General features: G+C 48.5%; 1 protein-coding gene across 2 annotated transcripts in view; it reads left to right on the top strand.

Annotated features, from left to right (window-relative positions):
- Positions 1-21,226: 21,226 nt before the first annotated feature.
- LOC137430029 (visinin-like protein 1) overlaps positions 21,227-25,376 on the top strand; it is a 109,871-nt gene continuing 105,721 nt past the window's right edge. The window contains exon 1 of one of the 2 annotated variants that reach the window (XM_068120502.2): positions 21,227-21,871. The gene's annotated coding sequence lies outside the window, so the exon portion shown is untranslated. The remainder of the gene's footprint in view (positions 21,872-25,376) is intronic. The other variant, XM_068120501.2, reaches the window with a different exon arrangement.

Genomic DNA, 25,376 nt, shown 5'->3' on the forward strand with positions numbered 1-25,376 from the left:
AAGATTAATGGAATAAGAAGTTATAAACATCAATTATATTCAGAAGAGATAAATAAGAAAGCATTGGGGGCTTTTGATGATAAGAGGTTTATTTTAGAAAATGGAATTGATAGTCTCCCTTATGGTTATATAAGTATATAAGTGATAAGATATATATATAAGTGATAAGATATATATAAGTGATAAGATATACATAAGTGATAAGATATATATAAGTGATAAGATATATATAAGTGATAAGTTAAAAAGGGGGGGGGGGGGGGGGGTTGGGGATTTTAACGGGCTACCGCCGCCTTTTTTACTATTATATAAATGATAGAACCAAGTATCAACCAGACTAAAGAGTGGAGGTGTAATCAACCTTGGTATATAAATGGAAAACATAATGAATGTGAAAAATATCAAATAGGTATAATTGAAAAGGCAACTGGTAAAAAAATTCACAAAACAAATAAGAGAATTAATTTAAATACCGGTGAATTGGGTAAAAAAGATGGAAATATTTTTGAGTGGACGGAAAACTTTGATGGTTGTCAGGAAAATATATACTTTAATTTAAAAATGGTATGTGGCACTGGAGGCGCTCAAATAAGAACATTGAGGGAGGTTTACCATTTTATCTTAGCTCAGTTAAAATATCTTAATAAAGAACCAAACTCAAACATATTTTTTGTTAATGTATTAGACGGTGAGGAGAGTTGTAGGAGAATTAAATTATTTCCCACACATAAACAAATATTTGTAGGGTCGTTGTTTGAGTGGGTTATATTCACCAGATGATATTAAGAGTAAAAGGTTAAAAGGTTCATAAGGTCAGAAGGATCACAGGTGTTTAAGTGGTCTAATGAATAAGGATAACATGTCAAAAGGTTAGAAGGTTCGTAAAGAACAGGGTGAGAGAAATAGAGGTCTTTAGGGGCAATGAGGGAGGGAAAGAATTAATATGGAAGTGAATGGGTCAAAGATTAATCTGCCAGATGATATGTAGAAGAAGGATGATAGGTCTATAAGAGAAAACAAATATTTGTAGTGTTTGAGTGGTCTAATGAACAACATTAAGGATAGGTACTACAGACAAAAGGTTCATAAAGATGAGGGTGGGAGAAATAGAGGTGTTTATGATTTTTGAAAAAGACAAGGGGGTAAATGACATTAGATAGGGATTTCCCATGTTAAACGGAGGTGTCCCAGAAGCAACATTATTACACTACTGGTGTGATACGGTTTCATTGGCTGTCCAGCTTTGCCCACCCCACTTTGCATATACCCCGCCCACTTTGCATATAAGGGGATGTTGAGATGATTTTATCACTCTTGAGGAAGATTAACGGAGGCGTGTGGCTTTGTCACATGTTGTTAATCGAAACGTTGAGTCATTGTTTATTGAATTAAAGGTTGGAGATCTTACCATGGAGTCATTTGGATTTCCTCCCAACCGCATATCTTTTTTTATATATATATATATATATATATATATATATATATATATATATATATATATATATATATTGTTGCGGATATGGGATTTGGATCCATCCATATCCGCTTGTAAATATTCCCCTATTTCCTCAATACTTCCCAACTATCCCCAATCCCCCATTCCCTAGTCCCATTTTCTGTAAACAACACTCTGTAGACCCGACCTCCCCCTATTTCCCCCATTAAATGTCGCACCCAGGTTCACCGCATCTCATGTAAGACAACTATAGGACATCTTGCTAGTTATTCTTAGTCTATGTCAGTTAAGGATTCGTGTCCATTAATTCTGACCCTTCGTTGCACCAGAATGTGATTGTATGGCACCGTTAGGAAGTTTAGGACCTCCCAATACCTCCCCGCAGCTCTTCCTCACGGTTCAGAAACAACAACAACAACAGCAACAGCGGCGGCGTGCACAGGGAGTGCGCGTCCTCACTCCGGCTTGGTTGGTAGGGGGTGTTGGGAGGGCACGAGGCCTTCCCCACGAGCCGCCATCAAACATGTGCTCGACGGGGTTACCAACTAGGGGCTCCCCGTCAGCTCCTCGTCAAGGGCGGAGCCCGGTAACCCCCGCACCCAATGGAAGCGGCGGACCGGTCCCATCTGGGGCAGGGCCAACCAGCCGAGGGCGTGTCACTCCCCGTTGAGCATGCGCAGCCGAGGGGGAGGTGACGTCAGATGCGCGCTGAGCTTGGAGAAAGAAAGACGCCACCTCCGAGCGCTGTGAGGCCTCCCTGCATCTCTTGGACCATGCTTGATCCTGTCCCCGAGCCAAGGTGCACCTTGTGCTATCAACCTACCTGTCCTTCCCTGCCATCAATCCCTGTGTAAGTCAGCCTTGTTCCGTTTGTCTGTGGTCTGTCTGGGATAGATAAGATTGTATCTAAGTGCCTACCTCTTCTGTGTCTTTTACCTCACTCTACCTTGTAATCTACCCCTTTTCTCCACCACTAATTATACCCTCCTCCGGAGGTCTTGAGAACTGTACCCCTTGCGTCGTTTCATTTATCCCAGTCGTTGTGTCCTTTCCAATCATTGATTCAGCGTAGCGCGATTTGGCCAACGTCTGGGTGAATCGGGTGAGTGGGGGAAGAATCGGGGGAACTGTTAGGTCGCGGTGGACCATCCGCTCGGCCCATCATAACATCTAAACCGCGATCCGTAACAATTGGTGTCGAGGAGTGAGATACGAGGCCCGAAGCGCGCTTAACGCGCTCAAAATTACAAGCAGTTGGAAATTGTTTTGTTTTACAAAAAAAACCCCGAATTTTGAAGGTCGCGCTATGGCAGATCAAGACGGCTGGGTTCCGGTAGAGGAGAGTGAGGCAGGGTCGATCCAGGACCAAATTGAGGGACAAGAGGAGAGCGAAGCAGTGAGGGCGGCAGGTTCGCAAAATGGCGTCCTCGCGCACGTGGGTGTAGCGGCACCAAATTTTGCCGCGCCCGTGACCGTAGCAGCGGCCGCAGCACCAATGAACTGGGGCCTATTCATGCAGCAGATGCAGGCCTTCATGGTCAAGGCGGATGAGGAGAGGGAAGAGAACAGGGCGATGAGAAACCAAATTTTAGTAATGGGGAACCGGATGGATGCTCAGAGTGAGCAATTGGGGTTAATGAGGGACGAAGCGAGGGGTACCGGTGAGGGGTTAGACAATGGGATAAAAGAGGTAAAGAATGGGTTAACGGGGGTAGAAAACAGAATGACCGCTCAAGAGAATCAAATGGAAGGGATGAAAAAGGGGTTAGAGGGGATAGAAAACAGTATGGAAGGCAAATTGAGGGACATGAGGGACCAAGCGGAAAGGGAAGTTAAAAAAATGGGGCAGCAGATAGAGGGGGTCAGAATGGGGGTAGAAACTAAATTGGATGCTCACAGGGAGGAAATGGAGCAGATGAGGGTGGCATCTGGGCAGGAGATGCAAGTGATGGGAGAAGAGATCAGAAGAGGTGTGAGTGAGGAGGTCGGAGGAGTGCGCGAGGAGGTGAGGCACTGTAAGGAGCGCATGGAGAAGGAGGTGAGAAAGGGGACTGTAAAATTGCAAGGTGGTATAGAGGAGTTGACGCTGGGAGTAGAACAACTGACAGTGGGACAAAAGGAGTTGGGGGCCAGGTAAAGAAGAACACAGCGGTAATAGAGGGTTTTAAATCGACACAGAAGGAGATGAAAAAGGACGTAGGGGTAATTAAAAAAGAGTGTCAGACGGTACATGAGGACCTGACGAGGAAAATGAACAAGGTGGTAGAGGTGATGGAGGTTAAAGAGCGGGAGGTGCGGGAGCACATAGAAAAAAATAAGGTGGAGTTAGAGGAAGAACTTAAGGGGCGCACGAGGAGATGAAGGAGGTGAAGCAGAAATTAGAAGAAGTGGAAGAAGGGGTGAGCGAAATTAAGAAGCGACGGAGAGAGGATAAGAAAGAGATAAAGGAGGAAGTAAAAGAATTGGTCCAAACTCTGTGTTCGGATCGTGATGATGTGCTCATTAACCGGATGAGGGATTCGCAGGTGATGGAGGAGAAGCGAAGAGAAAGAGGACCCGGTGTAAGTGGTGACCAATATGGTCGTGCGTATGATGCGCCAGGTGATTTAATAAGCTTGGGGGTCGAGATGGACCCAGATGTTCATGAGAGGCCAAGAGTGAGGTGTATGGCTGGTCCGGAGGGTATGGAACGAGGGTGCGAGCGAGAGTGTCCGGTGATGGGAGAGGTGCGAGGTGTGAGTGAGCAAGGTTGTGGTGGGATGGAATGGGTAGCGGGTTGCGGAAGTGTGACCCATGCATCGACACCAACAGGGGTAGTTTTTAGAGGGACAGGGGAGGCACGGGAGCCCCTTGGGGGTAATGTACTGTGGGGGCCCGGCCGGTTCGGCCCCGCGCTGACCCCGCAAGGGGCGACGCACGGGGTCCGGCAGGCGGGCAACGACTCGCATACGAGGTGGTCCCACTCGCGCCGTATGACGGCAAGAGTGATCTACGCGCGTACCTGGCGCAGTTTGACTGTGTGTGTAAGGGCAACGGTTGGGGTGAGGACGAAGGTGGAGTACACCTGGTGGCCGCATTGCGCGGTGCGGCGGCGGAGGTGCTGACGGCATTACCACCGGGTGCTCTCACCCTGCCAGCCCTCCGCGACGCCCTAATTAATCGATTCGGCATTGAACAGCAGAGCGAGCTTGTTAAAGCTCAGCTCGCGCTGCGAAAACGCAAGCCCCAGGAAGCCATCGGGGAACTTGCCCACGACATTCGCCGCGCAGTGGGGATCGCACATGCTAGCATGGCAGCGGATTCCCGGGAAAGCCTGGCGCTGGACCATTTTATCCAGGCCCTCCCGGATATTGAGCTCCGGCAACAGCTCGCCATGTGGCGCCTGCAGACTCTGAGCCAGGCGGCTGACGCTGCGGCCCGTTGGGAAGCAGCGAGGCCCCTGGCCCGGTGGAGCGAGCGTCACGCAATGGCGGTCCGCCAGGTGGGACCCCCGATGGAGGGCGGACCCCTTAGGGGGCCTGCCCCCGATGTGAGTCCTGACCTGGCGGGCATGGTCCGGAGGCTGGTGGACCAGTGCCTGGCGGGACCTGGACCATGGCAGGCGGCCCCGGAGGTGGCCCGCGGTGGACCACGAGCGGGTAATCCAATTCGGACCTTCAGGGGGGGAAATTTGGAATTCCGGAGACAAGCACCTTATCAGGTGAGGTGCTATACTTGCAACCGTCTGGGTCACCTGGCGCGGCACTGTCGAGCCACGTGCCGGGATGATCCTCGGCGGTTGAGGTCCTTAACTCTGCCCAGGGGGGAGCGGGTTAGCCGACCCCAGACACCCCCCCCGCCAGACCCCGGGAAACTAGAAAGCCTTACACCGGCGAGCAGGCGCCCCCGTGGATTGCCTCGGCTTTAGATGCCAAGGCGGGACCCAGTACCTCTGAATAAGGGGGGCTTATTAGTGCCAGAGGACTGGGGGATTGATGAGCGATGGGCCCGGTGGGTAAGGGTGGCATCCCTGCCACCCTTCCCATGAATGGGGCAAATGCGCTATAGATTATGGGGTTTATGGCAGTGAAAACTAGCCCGGGTGGGTTAGGATATTGTGTGTAGGGATCTAGCGAAGATGACATTAGGTAACGTTAAGGTTCAGATAGTGACTGATACCTGTAGTGGGTACGCAGGTAGATTAGAGTGGATGATAATGACGAGGGAGCGCAATAGTTTAAAGGGACGACTGGGAAGCGCAAGTTTCAGAGGGGAGTAGTTAGATGAGATGATGCTGTGTGAGAACTGGACAGGTGTGTGGAGCAGTGTATGAGTAGTGAGTGTTGTGGATCAGCGCGAATGCGCTTGGGGGAGAGAAGGGTGCAGGCGGCACCAAGTATGAGAGCACAGGTGTGCAAGCACAGGTGTGTGGAATATATGGAGTGGAGAATGAGTGGTGTGGAGAGAGTTGGAGTAAGTGGTACGGAGTGGTGTGCATGGTGCGAAGGTGTGGATGGGGGAAGAGTGGACCCCTTTTCACGAGTACCCGGGGAGGGTAGTTTAAAGAATAGTTAGAAGGTATAGGTAAATTGTGGTTGGATATTGGCATTTGTGGTGCGGTTGCAGAATGGTATTGTGGATGGGTGCATTGGTGTGGTGAAATTGGCTGGTCGTGTGGCCTGTTAGTATGAGTGTGAATGGTTGGGCACTCCGCCACTGTTAGATGTCGGCCAGGTGAGGCCGCAGGTGGGCTCTGGGAGCCGTTAGTGTCAGTGGGTGCCTGAGGATCCCGGGTGTGGATCGGGCAGCCCGTGCCAGAGAGGGCACTGAGGGGGTGAGAGTGCGAGAGGGCCTTCCCCAGTTAGTTAGGTTAGGGTGAGGAGCAGGTGAGCTCGGTAGGCAACAACAGTGGTGGAGGTGTGCAGGTGGGCGGACCAGCTGGGAGTGTCACACAACCCAGCCACCGAAATTGTGCGGGGGCACTGAGTGATGAATCGGGGGAGTGAGACCCCAACTTGAGAAGCACCACAGTTTGGTCAATGGGAATTGGTTTTCAGAACCCATAGTGTAAGTTGGCCAATGGATTGGCAGGGAAAGACCCCGGGTAATGTAAAGTTGTTAAAGTCATTTAGGAAATAGTTAGGATTGATGAACCTGTCGCACCATACGCAGCCACTTACCTGAGGTGGGGATGATGACTCCACACCTGTGTTCCTTTGTTCTGTGTTGCAGGAAGGGAGAATTGCTGTGTGGATTTGTGAGACGCATCACGACGTGGATGAGACATTGGGGTGATTCCATCTCTCCCTCCTTAGGAGGGACTGATGATGAATTGGTGATGGCAGATTTTGATGAGAGTTGGAAATGGCAAATTTGATTGGTTAGGAGGGAGAGAAGCCGAATTTGGTTTATGGGAGGAACGGGGAAGACAGTAGGGACGTTGTTGATGTGTAAAGTAGATGTTTATGGGTAGTGTTGTGTTTTGTGGATACAGTAAGGGGTAAGGGAGGGGCAATGTAGGTTATCTGGTGGGGGGGGGGGGCGTACGGTAGGAACGTACCTGTCTCACCTGGTTCCCATGTGCCCCCAGTGTGCATTACCTTATATTGCATGCACTTTTGCGCCCTTACCACCTTACTCACTTGTCTTCTTTTGTCTCCCACCTCCGAGGATCTGGCTTTGGGGCAGAGAGAGAGGAGAGAGAGGTGCTGGCTCCGCAGTTGTGGGCCTGTACTTCCGCTGCTTGCTGCCTGGATCGATACACCATATGGACCGCAATTTTTGTGGCCGCCCACAATGGACCGCAGTTCTTTTGCGGTCAAGCACCACCCGTGGATGGACCTCTGGGTCAACGTGGCACCTATGCCATACAGGTGAACCACTTTTAGTTGGCCCCCCTGACGGCCACAATTTAGAAATGGACGCGGTTAGCACCTTTCTTTATTTCTAAAGAAGCCAGAAGGCCAAGTGCACTCCATGAAGGCAAGACCAGCGGCAGAACATCGGCCGGCTGCGACACTACCGGTGACCATGGACACTTGATTGTGCTTTTTTTTTATTGAACACTTTATTGGTGCACCGGATGGTGCTGACTGTACATAATGGGGTGGTGCTTTTGGTGCTTGGACGGGGTGCTCTGCACATTATTAAAGGCCGTAGGGCCACAGGGCACTCGTGGGTTGGTGTATCGATGCTGGCATGCGTGCTCTCTCTATGCATAACATCTGCATGTGTTCCTCAAAGAACAGGTCCTGGATCGTAGTGTAAATATCAGTGTAGTCTTGTGTAAATGATGCTCCCTACCGGCTGTATGTTAGTTTGAGGATGCTTTCCGCGATTCGGTTATCCTGTGGGTGTGTTTCTGTTAGGAGAAGGGTGCAACGTCGCAGGGGGACATATTTACTCATTTGTGAACATCTGTAAAACTGTCGCACTCAGGGTTGAGTTAATAGTAGAGGGAACTACATCTGAGTGCCACACTAACGTAGGTAAAAATGTATCGGGTCGGGACGCCCCGAGGTAGAGAAGGGTGCAATGTTGCGGATATGGGATTTGGATCCATCCATATCCGCTTGTAAATATTCCCCTATTTCCTCAATACTTCCCAACTATCCCCAATCCCCCATTCCCTAGTCCCATTTTCTGTAAACAACACTCTGTAGACCCGACCTCCCCCTATTTCCCCCATTAAATGTCGCACCCAGGTTCACCGCATCTCATGTAAGACAACTATAGGACATCTTGCTAGTTATTCTTAGTCTATGTCAGTTAAGGATTCGTTTCCATTAATTCTGACCCTTCGTTGCACCAGAATGTGATTGTATGGCACCGTTAGGAAGTTTAGTACCTCCCAATACCTCCCCGCAGCTCTTCCTCACGGTTCAGAAACAACAACAACAACAACAGCAACAGCGGCGGCGTGCACAGGGAGTGCGCGTCCTCACTCCGGCTTGGTTGGTAGGGGGTGTTGGGAGGGCACGAGGCCTTCCCCACGAGCCGCCATCAAACATGTGCTCATCGGGGTTACCAACTAGGGGCTCCCCGTCAGCTCCTCGTCAAGGGCGGAGCCCGGTAACCCCCGCACCCAATGGAAGCGGCGGACCGGTCCCATCTGGGGCGTAGCCAACCAGCCGAGGGCGTGTCACTCCCCGTTGAGCATGCGCAGCCGAGGGGGAGGTGACGTCAGATGCGCGCTGAGCTTGGAGAAAGAAAGACGCCACCTCCGAGCGCTGTGAGGCCTCCCTGCATCTCTTGGACCGTGCTTGATCCTGTCCCCGAGCCAAGGTGCACCTTGTGCTATCAACCTACCTGTCCTTCCCTGCCATCAATCCCTGTGTAAGTCAGCCTTGTTCCGTTTGTCTGTGGTCTGTCTGGGATAGATAAGATTGTATCTAAGTGCCTACCTCTTCTGTGTCTTTTACCTCACTCTACCTTGTAATCTACCCCTTTTCTCCACCACTAATTATACCCTCCTCCGGAGGTCTTGAGAACTGTACCCCTTGCGTCGTTTCATTTATCCCAGTCGTTGTGTCCTTTCCAATCATTGATTCAGCGTAGCGCGATTTGGCCAACGTCTGGGTGAATCGGGTGAGTGGGGGAAGAATCGGGGGAACTGTTAGGTCGCGGTGGACCATCCGCTCGGCCCATCATAACATCTAAACCGCGATCCGTAACAATATATATATATATATATATATATATATATATATATATATATATATATATATATATATATATATATATATATATATATATAATAGGATTGTAATTGGACTCCTCTCTGTATAGCAGTAAATGATCAAGTTAAGAAAATAACTAGACAAGCCAAAAGAGAATATAAGAAGGATATGGGCAAAAAAAATTAACGTAATAGCAAGACATTATTTAAAGACATAAAGAGTAAAGAACGAGTTAAAACAAGTGTTGACCTATTAAGGAATAGCACAAGGAGTTTGGTTAGTGATTAAAGTGAAATGACAATCTTATTAAATCATTATTTTGCCTTGACATTTACACAAGAGCAATCAGGGGTGTACCAGTGATTGAGAGAGAGTAACCATTAACCAGTAACTAACTGCTCTCGGGTGCAAGGAATAAATTTTAAAGGATTTCCATACAGGAGTGGAGGAAGAAAATGAATAGGAAATCTAAAGATGCGATAAACCCCTGGGATGTAGATAATATGCATCCAAAAGTATTTAGGGAGGTTCTAGAACAGATAAATGTAATCTTCACTGATACCTTTAACAGCTTGTTGGAGTCAGGACAGGAACAAGAAGATTTGGAGGCTAGCAAATGTAACTACATCTTGCACACTAAGCGAAAATCGGAGTTAAACAATTGGTTCACTTTGTCTGTGCATCTGTCTGTCTACAAATGTCTATTTATGATCGCTCAACAACTTTAATGTGAATTGAATGTCTTATTTTGAACATTAATCAGAAAACGAACATTCACTTTAGCAATACTTTCGTTTTGAATTCGTCCCGAAGGCACATGTGCAGAGGAGTAAGATATATATTTTTTTACTCTGCCTGCCTGCCTGGCAATCAAACCTAATTGAAAATCATTTCAAACAGGAAACTTACTGTTTTTAAGGATGTCATAAAGGACACAAACAACAGGCATAATTAACTTGTGTAACGTGTTAAATAAGGAGGCGTAACGATGCTGCATCAACGGTGGGAAACTTCTGAAAAACAATACAACCTTTAAAATCTTTATTTCACTTCAATTGAATTGTATACTTGAACACTGTAGAATACAAATCGTCTTTTTGTCACTTTTATAACCCTTTCGTTTAGCAGTACTTGGACAAAATATTATGGCATTTTATATCATCTCAACCAATCAAATGTGCTGCTCGCAGACCCCACCCATGTCCTTTTTTTCTCGACTGCGCGGGGCAAGCTTTTCTTGCCCCAACTTAACTTTTATACCCCCGCTAATTTCACCCCAGATTCACGTTTTTGAAATACCAACTTTCTTCCTGGAAGTCCTTGCAGTGTCTTGTGTTTTATACTTCTCCCACCCCTCCCCCCCTTCTCACGCCTCCTCCACCCAAGCCCTCCCACAAATCTCCTGATGTCCCTGCTCTCAAATGTTGTGTTTGTGTGCTTCCCCATCTCTCCCCATCTTGTCTACCGCTACCCTTATTACATGGTTTGTGTGTCTGTTTGATTTTTTGTGTGATTAAAGTTAGCTCTTTCACGAGCCTCGATCCTGTATGCAAAAAAAAACAAACAAAAAAAACGGTTCGTATGAACTATCTAGTTTAATGAAGGATCCAGGGAGTTATTAGTTCACGTCATCTATTAGGTTAACTTCAGTTGTGTGGCAGATGTTAGATACATTTAGGGATCATAATTATACACACATATACATGCAAGTTACCTGATTGCGGCTGATCGGGGTAAACGAAGTAACCACAGCATGTACAATGCTGAATGATACCTCATGTAAGAGCTCGTGGGTCCAGACAGTGCATGCGGAGGTTTCAATTATTGTTATTCATGCAATATCGAGTTATATTCATTTTTGTTATACGTGGTGGATATGCGCTCAGTCATTAGTTTGCACATATACAAACAACAACAACAACAACATGCATTTTAAGGCCATTTTCCCTGCTAGAGCGGGGGTTAGCCTTGCGGTCCCCATGACAATGTTCTCCATTTTGCCCTATTTTCTGCATCTCTCCTTGTTAACCCCCTTGCCCGCATTTCTTCTTCCACCATCTTTAGCCAAGTCTTTCTCTGTCTTCCCCGTCCTCTACTTCCTTCTACATTCATTTCCATCACTCTTCTCAACCAGTCACTTTCATATTTCCTCAACACATGACCAAACCATCTCAACCTGTTCCTCTGCACAGCATCAATCACAGGCTCTATTCCCATCATCTTTCGCATTTCATCATTTGTCTTCCTCTCTCTCAACGATACTCCGCACATCCGTCGAACCATTCGCATTTCCACCCTTTCCAACCTTCGTTGCTGCTCTACGTTCATTACCCATGTCTCGCTCCCATAAATCATAACACTTCTCACACATGCAGCATACACCTTTCCCTTCAGCTTCAACGACACTCCCCTCATCATCAGCACGCCACTCAGTTCCCGAAACTTCTTCCATGCACATCTCACTCGAGCAACCGTTGCCGAGTCTGATCCACCTTCTCCATTCAGCACGTCTCCGAGGTACCAAAATGTTTTCACACCTCCCAGCTTCACGCCATCTCCAAGATCCAACTCAACATTTCCTCCATCTGCAGCTCCCTCTGTGCACACCTTACATTTGAATGTAGCTGCCACACTGGTTAATGACCCATGTGGCAGCTACATTCAAATGTAAGGTGTGCACAAAGGGAGCTGCAGATGGAGGAAATGTTGAGTTGCATCTTGGAGACGGCGTGAAGCTGGGAGGTGTGAAAACATTTTGCTACCTCGGAGACATATACAGGAGTTTGCACATATACAGGAAGTAAAAAAACAACAAAACAAACAACAAAAACAATTCGGTCAATCTGTCCGTATCTCTAGATATATCGAAATACAGCCTTGGCATTTAATTTGGAATATTTTTTTGTGGGGGTGAACTTACTTTTCAAGATGTCTTAGAACCAAAAATTCATTGGAATTATGTTGAAATTATTCTAGATTTTGTTAATGTGACCTTTAAAAGAAATAAAAACCACATTTGACATTTCGAAACAAATAAATTGATCCTTGAAAGTGATGTAAACTGATATCGAACTCAATTCATGGACAGTAGTGTGTTAAACTTCTGTACGTTTTCCAGAAGTATCTCTTCATTTTGCACATTAGCCAAAAATTTTTTTTAACAAAAACAAAAGTTAAATTACGACTGGGATTACGGACAGTAAAATTACAGTTCAGTACTTCGTGTAACCTCCACGAGCATTCAGGAGAACACGTACACGTTGAGGCATGCTGTTCATGAGATTTGCCAAGGTTTGGACAGGAATCGCTTGCCATGCAGTGACAATAGCCTGCTGCAATTCACGCACAGAGGTCGGCTGCTGGTCCAAGTGGTCGATTTGACGCGTTAATTCTGCCCACAAGTTCTCTATCGGATTCATATCCGGGGACATGGTAGGCCACTCCATATGCTCTACACCACGGTCAGCAAGAAAGTGTTGGATCATGCGAGCACGATGAGGTGGTGCATTGTCATCTTGGAAGACAAAGTTTCCTCGAAAGGCTGTACGAGCAAATGGAAGCAATGTTTCTTCCAGAATGGCCCTGTACTTGAACTGGTTCAGGTTTCCATTCAAAACAACCAGGTCAGTTTTGCCCCCTGCATGAAAAGCAGCCCAAACGGTCACCCCACCACCTCCAGCTTGGACTCTTGGCACTATACAATCTTTGTTGTAGGCTTCATGCACTTGTCTGCGCACTCGGACGCGGCCATCTTGACGATAGACCAGAAATCTAGACTCGTCACTGAAGATCACGTAATTCCAGTGTCCTGGCTGCCATTGACGGTGCTCTCTGGCCCACTGCAATCGGCGCTGGCGGTGTTGTCTGGTCAGGCGTGGCTTTCTCAGGGGACGCCTGGCACAATAGCCTGCTTGAACCAGTCATTGGTTAACTAGCCTTCTGGATACAGGCACATTTGTCAGTTGCTGCCACTCAGCCCTAAGCCAATTAGTTGACTTGGTACGGCCATTGCGGACTAACCGGTGCAGCTGGCGATCATCCCTCCTTGTGGTTCTGCGGGGACGTCCTGGCCTCGGTATTGGAGTAGGGACACCCCTCTGAGCATTTCGTTTCAGGATCTTTGACACCTGACCTTGAGTGATGCCATACTGCCGAGCAATAGCACGCTGTTTCATGCCGTAATTTCGTAAAGCCACCACTCCATGACAAACAGCATTGTCGAGTTGACGGACCATCTCCAGAGGAAGCGGCAATAACTTTTGGAGATGTGCAGCTGTTGTTTTCCACTAATACAGAACACAACAACCCTTGTATACCCGACTGTGAAGCCAATCATCAAATGCACTTGTCCGTATATTTTGCCACGCCACCTGTGATATAATCCTGTTGTTGACTTCTTGCTGTGACAGACAATCAGTGACATGGTTCTTTTAACAAATAAATCACCAAAGTGTAAAAGAAACTCACCAGATTGATATAACTAGGACGTGCCCGTACGTGGGTGCCCGTTCCTTGCCAAAAAAAAAAAAAAAAAAAATTCCCAAATTTAAATCAAGTTTACCTCCCTGTCTTTGCTAGCCATGACATTCGATGCCATTGACCATTGCCACTCCTACGCCACGGTGAGGCGACAGGGTAGGATTTGTAGGAGACCTGAAAGTGCAGTGTCAGTATGTATTCCATGTTCGAATTGTTTTAGTTTTAAAATAGTTAAAAAAAAAAAAGGTTTGCAAAGCATATCACCAAATTGAAACAGAAATGAAACAGAGCAGAATTACTACAAATTATTACAAATTATTACATTACAAATTTTATTCGTTAATGTTAATTCCCTGCCATCACCCTCTGCCATCACCCTCTGCCAGCACCCTCTGCCAGCACCCTCTGCCAGCACCCTCTGCCATCACCCTGCCATCACCCTCCCATCACCCTGCCATCACCCGCCCATCACCCTGCCCCATCACCCTGCCCCATCACCCTGCCCCATCACCCTCCCATCACCCTCCCATCTCCCTCCCATCACCCTGCCATCACCCTCCCATCTCCCTCCCACCACCCTCTGCCATCACCCTCTGCCATCACCCTCTGCCATCACCCTCTGCCATCACCCTCTGCCATCACCCTCCCATCACCCTGCCATCACCCTCCCATCACCCTGCCATCACCCTCCCATCACCCTGCCCCATCACCCTGCCCCATCACTCTCCCCCATCACCCTCCCATCTCCCTCCCATCACCCTGCCATCACCCTCCCATCACCCTGCCATCACCCTCCCTTAACTCATCTTACTTAACTTAACATCACCCTCCCTTAATAGTACATTAATTACATTAACAATTTTAATCATTACAAAATTTACAAATTGCATTACAAATAACAAATTACAAAAAAGTATCACCAAATTGATCACGTTTGGACACGTTTGGAGTTAAGAAAGTAAACCCAAGTCAAGAAAAAAAAAAATATTCCATATTAAATGCCAAGTCTGTATATAAAACCGAAAAACACGGTTGGTGAAGCTGTCTGCCCATGAAGCTGTCCATCCTTTTAGCCGTGTGACTATATGTCCATTAATTACATACTGTTTGAACGTCGGTTGCATCCTGTCTATTAATTACATACATCTATTGATTATGTACTAATGGAATGTATCTTTCAGCCCTTCAGACTGCTGAGGCCCCTTACACCTTTGAAGACCTCTACCTAAAGACCATGAAGACCCCAAAGACACTTAAATACCCAGAAGACCCAAATGACCCCGAGGACCCAAAAGATGCAGAGGACCTAAAATACCCCAAGGACTCCGAAGACCCAAAGGACCCCGAAGACCAAAAAGGACCCCGAACACCCAAAAGACCCTTAAATATGCAAATGACTCTGAAGCACTGGCCGAGTTTGGGAGGAGGGGGAGGACAGGGGAGGGGGCAATGCCCGCACCTTAATATTTTTCAGTAGTTTACAATTAAGATAAAAACATCCCGTATTTAAACGCGAGTAACAATAATGAATGCAAACTGTATTTGTGATTTCACGTACACTGTAACTACACTAACAAACGGTAATTTTGGAAGTCAGACCTAGCTACCCAATGCCTGGTGTTGTCTTACCGGTTAGGGTGCCGGCTTGGGATCCGAGGATCCTGGTTTTGAATCCCGGTTGATCGCTGAATTAACGCCAGGGGGGTTGACTCAGCCTGTCATTCTTCCGAGGTCGGCAAATTGAGTACCAGTTTCACTGGTAATTCCCTGTGTGTCGCAAGAGGCAACTAACAGGGTTGGTGGCAGGAAGGGCATCCGGCCATAAAGCATTGCTTCAAAAAGGGGGCCACGGTGTCCAAAAAAGGCCAATGCTCTGAAGACCCAAAATATCCAGAGGACCCCAAAGACCCCAAAGACCTTTGAGACCCTGAAGACATTTTAGACCCAAAAGACCGTGAGGAATTTCCACGGACCCTTGCCATTATGCCGTCGAAGGACATTCCTGTCAAACTCCCAAAATATTCCACACTCTTTTGCAAACGAATTCCCTTACAACAGCCTGGTGGAACCGAGCTATCTGTGAGTATATCTATAAATGCAAGCTGCCCAATTGTGTCTGAATGGGTTAAACGTCATAACCACAGCATTTGCAGTATAATGCTGGATGGCACCTCTTTTAAGAGGTCTTCGCCCGGACAGTATATGGGAAGATATAAAAATACGGATATTCACGCAATTTCAAGTTGTGGATTTTTGTTGTGCACACTGGTGGTGTATAGCCTCAGAGTCGTTTGTTTGCCCACCTACGGGAAGTAAAACATAATATAAGCACAAATTATTCAGTCAATTCCGTCCAACGAACAATTTGCTTTTTGTCGATTTACTTCACCGATAAACCTTGGCAGTCCCAACAGTTCGTGACTATGATGCGGAACTGGAGTTCAGAAGGGGGTGGGGGAGGGAATGGGGTATGTGGATTCGGAGTTGGGAGGGGGTGGGGTATGCAAACTTGGAGACGGGAGGTGGGGGGGTGTTAGGTATGTAGACTTGGAGTTGGGAGGAGGGAATGCAGTGGTCCATGTGCAGCTTCTGGCTGCTGGCTGCATCCTTTTTTAATGGGGGTGCGGCTGTGCCGCTGATGCAGTACTCCCGCCCCGCCCCCCTTGACACCCCCCGCCCCCCATTACTAGTCAGCTGTTACTCAGGCTGCGTCAACTCACCTGGTGTTAATTAAATGGCATGACAGGAGTTCTAACTCAGGTCCCTAAATCTCAGGCCAGCCACCTTAACCGTGAAGCTAACACCAGGCTTTGGAGGAGGGGATATGTGGACTTTAGTATGCAGACTGAGAGTTTTGAGTTGAAGGAGAAAGAGGGAGTGCAGGACAGAGCGTTGGAGTGGGGAGGGAGCAGAGAAGGGACAGAGTTGAAAAAGAGGGGCTGAAGCTTTGGGAGTGGGGTTGAGGACTGGGGTTGGGAGGGAGATTGAGGACTTGGGGTTGGGAGGGGGGGTTGAGTACTTGAGGAGGAAAGGGGGAGTGGAGGACAGAGAGTTGGAGTGGGGCGGGGGCAGAGTAGCGACAAAGTTGGGAAAGGAGGCTGAGCTTTTGGAGGGGGGACAATGGCGGAGACCGACAAACAAGAGATGTGGGTAACGATGAGGGGTAGGGAAGAACATAAGGGGTGGAAAAGATAGATACATAAGCACCTTTTTGGGAGGGGTGGAGGTGGTTTAATGGGTGCAGGAAAGATCATGGTTTTGGATGGGGGATGATTTGAGATGGTGGTGAACAGCTCTCTTGAAAACCGAGTGGGGAAGATTGCGATTTAAGAGAATGCTTGTGGGGGGAAAAAAGAGGAAGAAATTAGTGGAGGTGAGCACTGGTTCTAGATTTTGGCAGTTTCAATAGGACGGCATTGTTGGTGAACCTTGTGTGTCCTGCAGATACCTGAGGGAATGGGGAGGGACAAATCATGGATTTGGCAGAGGGTGCAAGACCAGAAAGGAAACAGAAGAAAAAACAGAGAGACCACCAACCTGTCGGCAATGGCGAAGTGATAGGGCCATAGACTCAGCTTCACCGTGAGAGATTCAAATGATCTTGAAGGCCTTGTTTTCCATGGCGTCAAGCTGGGTAAGATGTGAGGCATGGATGATAGCCCATAGGGGAGAGCAGTATTCCATCAAGCTGTGGATGGAGGTGGATATAGAAACTCCTTGTAGGTGGATAGAAGCTCATGTGTGCCAAGGAATAACTTTTATGATGTACAGTCACGTGAAAAAGTAAGTACACCCCATGTAAAGTTTTGACTTTTTCAACATATTTCAACATACAGCTATTTGGTCTTCATTTCAACAATATTGACAGATAAAGGTGATATAATATAACAAATATCATGAAACATTTACATTTTGTAATCCATTGTATAATTTAAATGAATATAAATGCAAATTTCGCATGTGGAAAAAGTAAGTACACCCCTACATTTATCACCACTTCAAATACCTAAAATTAGAATCAGGTGCACCAGCTCAGGTGCAAATGATTAGAACATCGTCAGAGAGGATCTTGGAGGAACCTGTCTTATTTAAACCTCAGATATTTAGTTTGGTTTGCTCTTTGTTGTTGAAGTGTGCGGCGTCAACATGCCTAGATCAAAATAGCTCTCTGAGTCAATCAGAAAGAAGGTTATGGATGCCTCCGAGTCTGGGAAGGGATTTAAAAAGATCTCCAAACAATTTGAAATCAATCATTCTACTGTCCGGAAGATCATCTACAAGTGGAGAAGATTCCAAACAACTGCCAACTTGTTCAGGCCAGGCCGCCCCAGCAAGTTCAGCCCGAGAGCAGACCGCAAGATGCTGAAAGAAGTCTCTAGGAACCCCAGAATGTCATCACGGGACCTACAGGTAGCTCTTGCCACTGTTTATGTCAAAGTGCACGAGTCTACCATTAGAAAGAGGCTGCACAAATTTGATCTGCATGGGAGGTGTGCCAGGAGGAAACCTTTGCTGTCCAGAAAGAACATCAGGGCAAGACTAAAGTTTGCCAATGAACACCGAGGCAAAGACCAGCACTTCTGGGACAATGTGCTCTGGACAGATGAGTCAAAGGTGGAGCTATTTGGCCACAGTACCAGAAGACATGTTTGGCGAAAACCAAAGACAGCATTTGACCACAAGAACCTGATACCAACTGTGAAGCATGGTGGTGGAAATATTATGGTTTGGGGCAGCTTTGCTGCATCAGGGCCTGGGCAGCTCACCATCATAGAATCTACTATGAATTCTTCATTGTACCAGAGGGTGCTTGAGGATAATGTGAGGCCATCTGTCGGAAAGTTGAAGCTCAACCCGAAGTTGGACCTTGCAACATGACAATGACCCTAAACATACCAGTAAATCCACCAAGGAATGGCTGAAAAGAAAGAAATGGAGGGTTCTGGAATGGCCAAGTCAAAGCCAGGATCTAAATCCCATCAAGATGTTGTGGGGGGATTTGAAACGAGCTGTGCATGCAAGAAACCCCTCAAACATCGCACAGCTGAAAGAATACTGCATGGAGGAGTGGGCAAAAATTTCTCCGAGTCGATGTCAGAGACTGGTAGACAGTTATAAGAAACGCCTACTTGAGGTTGTTTCTGCCAAAGTCGCAATACCACCGATTCGAACCAAGGGTGTATTTACTTTTTCCACATGCGAAATTTGCATTCATGTTTATTTAAATTATACAATAGACTACAAAATGTAAATGTTTCATGATATTTGTTATATTACATCACCTTTATCTATCAATATTGTTGAAATGAAGATCAACTAGCTGTGTGCTGAAATATGTTGAAAAGTCAAAACTTTACATGGGGTGTACTTACTTTTTCACGTGACTGTATACCCAGTTGGCATCTGGCTTTGCAGGCCAACTTTGAAATGTGGCTTGCACAAGAGAGATCATGGCTGAGAATGGCACGCAAAAGTTTGAGTGACTGAACTTATTTGATAGAATTGTTTAGAAAGTAGATAGGAGGGTTTGTGGTACGGTCCTTTCGGAGAGAGTGAGTGTGTGGGATTTCTCAGGTTTAAAAGACATATTCCAAGTGTTTGACCAGTTTGTGATTTTGGCAAGGTCTGAAGGGGGAAGAGACTGTTGCATATTTGTCAGAAGGATGAGGGATGTGACGGCAGAAGGTGGAGTCATCAGGAAAGTGATGAAAAGGGCAGAGAGAGGAAGTGCAGGAGTGGCAGAGCAGGTAGGAAGTGCAGGGGCGGCAGAGCAGGTCTTTAGGACACTTGAGCTGATGCCGTCTGGTCCAGTTACAGTTAGAGTCGAGTTAGAGTCCACCTTTTCAGGTGCAAAAAGCAAGGAGTCCAGGAGCAGTTTGGTACATATGGGAAGGGTGGGTAAAGAGAGAGGCGTTCGGGACACAATATTTGGAAACAAACACAGAATTGCGGCATTCGGCCTTCTCACGAACGGAGTCGGCTGTGATCCCAGTTGAAGTGAGGGAAAGGGTGGAGGGGGAGTATACTCCAGAGACAGACCCAACAAGGCACCACCAGGTATTATAGGTGGGAGACTAGTTTGCAAGTTCAATCTTGAGATTGGAGAGATATCGTTTTCTGGCTCTTCTGAGAGAGGACACACTTGGTGTGGGGTTTGTAAAATGATCTGAGGTTGCCTTCAGTCGGTTTGCCATCCAGGAGGAAAATGCAACTTGTTACAAGGCAGCTGGTTCACCATAGCATGCAGAGTACCAAGAGCAGGAGGATGGGTAAGCCAACTGAAGAGTAGATAGGATGAATCAGTGCATGAGCGAGAGCAGGTTCTTGTATAATAATTCCCAGGCTGAATTAATATTAGAGGTGGTAGATATAGGAGACAAGTCCTGAAGTGTGATGGCTACTTGTGGTCACTGCTAGTTTGCTTAAGTGAACTGCTGGACTTGGCAGCACCCACCTCTGAGAATGGCCAGAGAGACGTTGAACTTGACAAGCACATGATCAGATGAACCAATTGTGGCATACGAAGAGCAAGATGCATTGGCAGGGAAGTTGTTAATCACCAAATCCATAAGGGAAGATTTGCCATTGACAGAAATGCGGGTGAGAACATTTTAAAATTGTCATACCATGGAGTCACAAAAATCCTTTGCAGAAGTGACATGGCTGGTGAGAGAGGTACAGGTTAGGGTTGCATGGAGTTGAAGAAGAGACGGGGAGCTGCGGTCCTGGAGTGGGGAGATGCAGACCAAACCCCTCGACTCACTCCTCCACATAACCCCTCGACTCACTCCTCCACATAACCCCTCCGCTACTCCACACCGAGCCCCTCAACTCGCTCCACTCCTCGACATGGAGCCCCTCGACTCGCTCCTCCTCTCACCACCCCGACTCGCTGCTGCACCCTTCTCAATCAATTTGCTTCTCTGCATAACCCCTCCACGACTCCACACTTAGGCCCTCGACTTAAACCTTTGCACAACCCCTCCACTAATCCATGCAGAAACCCTCCACTCGGTCCTCCCCTCGCAACTCGGCCTCGCTCCAGCTCCCTTCTCACTCGACTCGCTTCTCTCCACAACACATCCTCTATCCCCACCCCAACTTGCTCATATGCACAATGGATCTTTACTCGCTACTCCATGCTTCACGGCTCGACCTTCCATCCAAACGTCCATCTCTGCACCGCTTTAGCTACTCGCACATCTCCACGCTACCTGCTCTACTCCTTATTCGCCACACGGGCTCCTCACTCCTGTCTGCACCTCCTCCCTGCTCGAGCCTCTCCGCACCTCCTCCCTGCTCGCTCCTCTCCGCACCACCTCCCTGCTCGCTCCTCGCCGCACCGCCTCTCTGCTCACTCCTTGCCACACTGCCTCCCTGCTCGGTCCTCTCCTCACTGCCTCCCTGCTCGGTCCTCTCCTCACTGCCTCACGGCTCGATCCTCTCCGCACCACCTCCCTTGTAGCCCCTCTCTGCACCGCCTCCCTGCTCGCTCCTTTATGAACCGCCCCCTTCCAATCGCACCTCTCCGCACCGCCTCCCTGCTCGCTCCTCTCTTCACCGCCTCCCTGCTCGTTTCTCTCCGCACCGCCTCCCTGCTCGTTTCTCTCCGCACCGCCTCCCTGCTCCCTCCTCTCCGCACCGCCTCTCTGCTTGCTCCTCTTCGCACCGCCTCCTTCCACTCGCCCCTCTCCACACCGCCTCCTTGCTCGCTCCTCTCCGCACCACCTCCCTGCTCGCTCCTCGCCGCACTTCCTCCCTGCTCGCTCCTCTCCGCCCCTCCTCCCTGCTGGCTCCTCTCCGCACTTCCTCCCTGCTCACACCTCGCCACACCGCCTCACTGCTTGCTCCTCTCTGCACCGCCTCCCTGCTCGCACCTCTCCGCTCCGCTTCCCTGCTCCCTCCTCTCCGCATCTCTTCCCTGCTCGCTCCTCTCCACACCACCCTTCTGCTTGCTCCTCTATGCACCGCCCCCTTCCACTCGCTCCTCTCCACACCTCCTCTCTGCTCGCTCCTCTCTGCACCACCTCCCTGCTCCCTCCTCTCCGCATCTCTTCCCTGCTCGCTCCTCTCCACACCGCCCCCTTCCACTCACTCCTCTCCGTATCGACTCCCTGATCGCTCCTCTACGCACCGCCGCCTTTCGCTCGCTCCTCTACGCACCGCCTCCCTGCTCGCTCCTCTCCGCACCGCCTCCCTGCTCGCTCCTCTCTGCACCGCCCCCTTCCACTCGCTCTTCGCCGCGCGCTCCATTCACCGCATCGTGCGCGCACTCCCGGTAAGGCGCAGTGCAGCGCGTGTCGTGCCGTGCTTTAAACACACCGTGCTGAATCCGTGCTGTACCTTAAAAAGGCTTGCATGTCGTGCTTGCATGTCGTGCTTGCCGTGTCGTGCTTTGGGATTTACCATGTCGTACCTTGTTTTTCAGTTTATGCACCTTACTGTGCTTTGATATGGCTTGTGTGCGGTGCTGTGCTGTGCAAAACCTCGCAATACCGTGCTGTGACATACCCTGCTATGCCGTGCTTTGATATACTGTGCTGCAGCGGAATATAACGGGAGTCGAGAGAGAAAGGCAATGGATAAGCGATTTGTAGATGCGGTGACGCCTCACGTGGGAGTAAAATGGATTCGGACATGGATTGTGGATTGTGAATGGAGCGTTCCGTTTGGATGAAGGGTGGATATGGATTGTACAGGTTGAGGCTGGATTATAATTGCGTTAACCCGGTGAGAAAAGAGAACATGGGTGTGAAGGGATAATGGAGGATGTCTAAGGGGAATGGATTATACAGATGGAGTGAAGAATATGATAATATACAGGCGGATTATTTAATTATGGCAATGGAAGCGATTCAGATGTGGAATGGATGGAGAGCGAGGGAATGGAATATCATTTATGCTGTCTCGAGCCACATATAAACGATAATAACAATAGAATTAATATTAATACCAACATCAACTTTGACCCTGTAAAAATGGTCCGAGTTGTTATCACATGCAGAGCGTGACCCTGATATCGGAGCACACGATCTCGAGCACGACGCCAGGGCTGGAGGGAGTGGGTGGGGATTGCACGTCATTGTTTTCTTTGACGTCCGCTTTTAGCTGGAACCACTCCACGTGCACGTTTTTGTCTTCCATTATAATGCATTCGCCCTCGATGTGCACATTCTTATGCATTTGATTTTGTTGTGTGTGTGTGTGTGTTTGTGTGTGCGCGCATGCACCCCCCCCCCACACCGCGTGCACACATAGAAGCACACCTACACCGCCCCGTGTGCATGCATACAAATCCACCCACACCGCAGCGCATGCGCAAATACAAACCCACGTATATCGCAGCAATGCATGCATACAAACCCACGTATACCGCATGCGCACATACAAATCCATAAATACCGCGTGCGCACATACAAACCCACGTATACCGTGTACGCACATACAAACCCATGTATAGCACTTGCGCAATACAAACCCACACATACCGCACCACATGCATGTAAATCCACACATTCCGCATGCGCAAATACAAACCCACGTATACCGTGTGCGTACATACAAACCCACGTATACCATGTGCGCACATACAAACCCATGTATACCGCAGCAATGCATGCATACAAACCCAAGTATACCACGTGCGCACATACAAATCCATACATACCGCATGCGCACATACAAACCCATGTATAACACTTGTGCACATATAAACCCACACATACCACACCACATGCAGGCAAATCCACACATTCCGCAGGCGCAAATACAAACCCACCTATACCGTGTGCGCACATACAAACCCACACATACCGCGTGCGCACATACAAACCCACACATACCACACGTGCACATACAAACCCATGTATACCGCATGCGCACATACAAACCCATGTATACCGTGTGCGCACATACAACTCCACATATTCCACATATACCGCATGCGCACATACAAACCCACATATACCATGCATGCACATACAAACCCACGTATACAACACGTGCACATACAAACCCACACATACCGTGTTTGCACATACAAACCCACATATACCGCATGCGCACATACAAACCCATGTATACCGCATGCGCACATACAAACCCATGCATACCGTGTGCGCACATACAAACCCACATATACCGCGTGCGCACATACAAACCCACGTTTACCATGTGCGCACATACATACCCACATATACTGCGTGCACACATACAAACCCACGTATACCTCGTGTGCACATACAACTCCACATATTCCACATATACCGCATGCGCACATACAAACCCACATATACCATGCATGCACATACAAACCCAGGTATACCACGTGTGCACATACAAACCCACGTATACCACGCGTGCACATACAAACTCACGTATACCACACGTGCACATACAAACTCATGTATACCATGTGTGCACATACAAACCCATGTATACCACGTGTGCCCATACAAACCCACGTATACCGCATGCGCACATACAAACCCATGTATACCGCATGTGCACATACAAACCCACGTATACTGCATGCACACATACAAACCCACACATATCGCATGCGCACATACAAACCCACACATATCGCATGCGCACATACAAACCCACACATACCGCATGCGCACATCCAAACCCACGTATACTGCATGCGCACATACAAACCCACGTATAACGCATGCGCACATACAAACCCAGGTATACCGCATGCGCACATACAAACCCACGTACACCGCATGTGCACATACAAACCCACACATACCGCATGTGGTCATATACACCCACCCACACCTCTTGCTTGTATGCACACGTATCCATCCCACATGCACCTTCACGCACACACGTCCGTTCGTCCATATACACACCCACACCATGTGTGCACGCACATACCCACCCAGATCATGTGTGCACGCACATACCCACCCACACCATGTGTGCACGCACATACCCACCCACACCATGTGTGCACGCACATACCCACCCACCCCATGTGTGCACGCACATACCCACCCAGACCATGTGTGCACGCCCATACCCACCCACACCATGTGTGCACGCACATACCTACCCAGACCATATGCACATGCACATTGCACATACCCACCCACACCATGTGTGCACGCACATACCCACCCACACCATGTGTGCACGCACATACCCACCCACACCATGTGTGCACGCACATACCCACCCACACCATGTGTGCACGCACACGTACACATACACCCACACCCACACATACACCCACACCCACATTTGCCAATACACACTCAACCACACACACCGTGTGCACACACACATACACACTCACTCACAACCACCAGGACCACACAACCACTCACATCACGTTTGTGCACACTTTCACCGTCTGAGATTGGGATTTGTTACGAGCCTCGCTTATCAATATGGGGCTCATCCGATCTGCACTGAGATTCTCCCGATGGGATCTCTTGGGATCGTCAATGTAGTATGAGGTGTGAGGTGTGAGGTGTGTGTGCTGTGTTTCCTTCGAACCACTGACCATAAATGACCCTGCACACTCAATGCAAATCACAACTGTGCAATCCGTGCCGAATGCCTTTGGTAAGAATCCGTGCTGCGTGCAGTAGGTATAACTGTGCCCTCGTTCTGCGTGCACTTGGTCACGGTTTGCCCCATGCTGCACCATTTTATAATCCTCGGTGCAACGAGCTGTTTGCACCTGATAATGACTGCCGTGCGTTTTGTACACGGTTCCAGGTGAACACAAGCCCTGCTCCATTCCCGGTGCCTGTCCTGGGTCCCAT

This window comes from Myxine glutinosa, chromosome 6 (genome assembly GCF_964187855.1).
Source record: "Myxine glutinosa chromosome 6, kmMyxGlut1.1, whole genome shotgun sequence".
Taxonomy (NCBI): Eukaryota; Metazoa; Chordata; class Myxini; order Myxiniformes; family Myxinidae; genus Myxine; species Myxine glutinosa.